Source organism: Cryptomeria japonica, chromosome 11, assembly GCF_030272615.1.
Source record: "Cryptomeria japonica chromosome 11, Sugi_1.0, whole genome shotgun sequence".
NCBI lineage: Eukaryota > Viridiplantae > Streptophyta > Pinopsida > Cupressales > Cupressaceae > Cryptomeria > Cryptomeria japonica.
The window spans coordinates 439,889,218-439,892,742 of NC_081415.1; positions in this window are offsets into that span (position 1 = coordinate 439,889,218).

Below are 3,525 nucleotides of genomic sequence, written 5' to 3' on the forward strand. Positions count from 1 at the left end.
AACTTGGCCATTTAGGGGGAGCATTTTGAAAACCAACACTTTCTTCTATTATCTTTTGAAACACTTGATAGTATAGATCAAATTCAATATGATAACGCCAACAACAAGTTTCAAAAGCTTTGTTTATCTTCACATAATATGGCTTTAATCTTTCCAACATTGTTTGTCCAATCTTTATGTTCCGATTTCAATTACAAAATGAAAAATACAATTCATGTTGTGTGGTGTCCAACTAATGTTTTGTATGTAGCACATATTCATTAGGCCCAATCCTATGTTTGATTATTCCAAAATTTAGGGATCAGGTTTGTAACTCCATCTTCAATCATGTCAGAACGAGGAGCTCTACACATTATTACCCAGTTGTCCTCCAATCTACTATTGTAATGCCTTGCCAGGAACCCCGAAGGAAAACCCACAACAAGGGTGAAGGATTTTTTTTTTTTTTTAAAGTATAAACATCATAAGTGCATTTACACAACATGCACGATAACACAAGTGGAAGACTTACACCAGAATTCCTTAAGGGTTACCAACAAAGAATTAACTTCAAGAATAAATTTCACAACATCATAAATCCACATGTGCATCATTAACTCAATGATCACAAGAAGCCAAAGCAAATAAAGATTCATCATAGAAAGATTGAAAGGATACAACATAATTTCCACTTCAATAAGCACTTACTAACATCATCAAGGAAACTGATAAAAACATCCAAACATAGGATTACATTGTTCTTCCAATACATAGCTTCTCAATAAACATAAAGGATAGGTCTCATCCAATTACAAGGGTTACATAAGATCAATATTACAATGATACAATGACCACATAGGTCTACAAATACCAATAATTTTTAAAACATGAGATGAAGCATGAGTCACGAACCACAGGAACACCTGCGAACCAATCCTTGCATGAAGGCACAAATCCGAACATCCGATGGGAAGTGGCACTACCACCCGACCATGTAATTCCCAAAAATGGAATCACCCCACCGTGCTAGGAGATAGCTGAGGACCCTCAAACAAGCATAAGCATGACATGGTCGACAAAACAATACGACTCCATGACAACACAATAAGACTCCACAAGAATCCAAGTGACTCAACTTCACAAACACAAGTGAACTGACATCACAAAATACAAGTGAACCAAAAGAGAGAGTGTCATCACATGGCTTGATGGTTACCTCGGTAGGCTCTCATAGGTCCCGAATCTCTGTCCTGGTAACCTTTCTCGAACCTCCGACTCCAACTAAGTCTCATGCAAACCCTTCTAGCCTTTCGTGAAGACAAGGTGGTCGGTTTGCCATTCCAGGCCTTCTCACTACATTATGAGCCTCAATACAAGCACCCACCTATGTGCAAGGTACATTATCTTATTAATGTTATGAAGCTACCCACCTAATCAGTGCATTAGATTACCAATTATTATCTGACTTTCGTTGGGTCGTAATACCTACCACTTGGGTGCAACCCCGAAGCGAAAGCCACTCTCTCAAGGGACACTACACAAGCATGGTCACTCCCCAAGGACCCTATGGCGAAGCAGACAACCATAACACCAATATCAAAAACAAGTGGTCAAACAAGGACATACCGACTCTTGACTAACCATAAGGCAAAGACACTACATGGTTAAGACAATGGAGCCAACATATATCACTTGGTCAAAGGTACCAATTACACCACCACAGGATGACTGAACCACAGACTAAAATATCACAATAAACACTTGCAAGGACATCTAAATACATCAAATCCCCACTTAGACAATCTTTGGAAATATCAACATCATAAACACTTGCAACATTATTGATTGAAAATTAAATAAAACACTCATTTCCAACAGTCACATCTAATCAATTTCCAAATCAATATTCCAAATCTACCCATTTGAATCTCTAATTCATGCCTTAATCTCAAATCACATTACATCACGCAATACCACTTTAAACATTCCATTTATAAAATTTAAGTTCTTAACACAAACCGGTTTGGAGACTTGTGAGGGCTCAAAACCAAACGGGGGTCAAACCAACCTGCGGTTGTGCTGCTACCGAGGCAACATGCACCACTTATCGGTAGTGCTGCTACCACTGGTAACACCACCGCTACCAACTGGTAACACTAACCACTTCGAACCGGTAACACTTACCACTTCGAACCGGTAACACTTACCACTTCCAACATTCCATTTCCATAATTATTTCATGGGCACACACATACAGTGCCAATTTCCAAAATTTCAAGGAAGAGTTTACCAGCAAGGTAAATGGTGAAATAGACACACTGGAAAGAATAGCTAGCCAAATCATGACAGAATAGAAACAAGGATGCACCCAGCAAGCCCAATCTAAAATTCTTTCTTTCCAAAGAAGAGGTAAATCAAGAAATTGCTTGCTATGAACAAATAACACGCAACAGAGAAGAAATGAACAAATTCCTTTCCTGAATGCAACCATATGCTTATAGCATCACACAATCAACTATATTAGGCAATCTTTCTTCCATTTTAACATTCCAAAAAGAATCTACATGCATAACACATAAATTTCCATACACAGGAAGCAAACTGAAAATTTCAAAAACAAATTCAAGACAAGAAGGGAACCTCCAACCTTGAAGCAATTAGCAAGCAAAAGGGATGAAGAAACTCCATTCTTGCAGCCAGGTCGAATTTCCAGCTCCTTCAAGAAATTTTTCCAGAATTTTCTCTCCAAAAAATCCTCTTCTTCTCCTGCTATGAATGCCTAGAATGGATGCCCCAAAATATCTTTTAATCCAAGCTTCTAGGTTAAAGTTTTCCATCCAATCAAATTTAAATATTTTAAAACTAAAAAGGCAATCAGATTTCTTTCTTTCCCAAAAATAATAATTCTTTCCAATGATTAAATTAAAAAGGCCTAAATGGAAAAATAAAAAGGAAAACTTTTATTTATTTCTTTTTCCATCAATTCTTCCTTCAACATAAGCATTTAACCTTTTTAAATGCTAGACAATTTATTTATTTCACAAAAATATTAATGCAACTTTACACAATAAATTAACCATTTAACCATTTAATCTAGCAATTCATCAATTTAAATAAATCAATAATCACAGAGCATATTAATTAAATGATTACGCCAATACAAGATACCATCATCCATTTAAATTAAATAACCATTTAAATAAATGGAAACACGCAAAACCAAGACAGATCAAATGACGACTCTCAAATGACAAAACCAAGGCAACATGACACGCATAACAGCCAGACGGGGAAACACAACCGATTGACAACACTCACATGAGTGTAGCTGCGGTCAAGCTAGGGTACAACAACTATCTCCTCCACTCCCATCGGATATATAAGGCATGCTCAGACCTGCGAAACCAGGTGGAGTCAATACCCCGTACCTACCCGGTACTAGTACCTGCAATATCCTGCACCAAAGAACCACACGTGCATATAGACCAATATATATACAGATACGGTAAACACACTAATGAAGGAGAATCGTGACGTTCCCTGTCT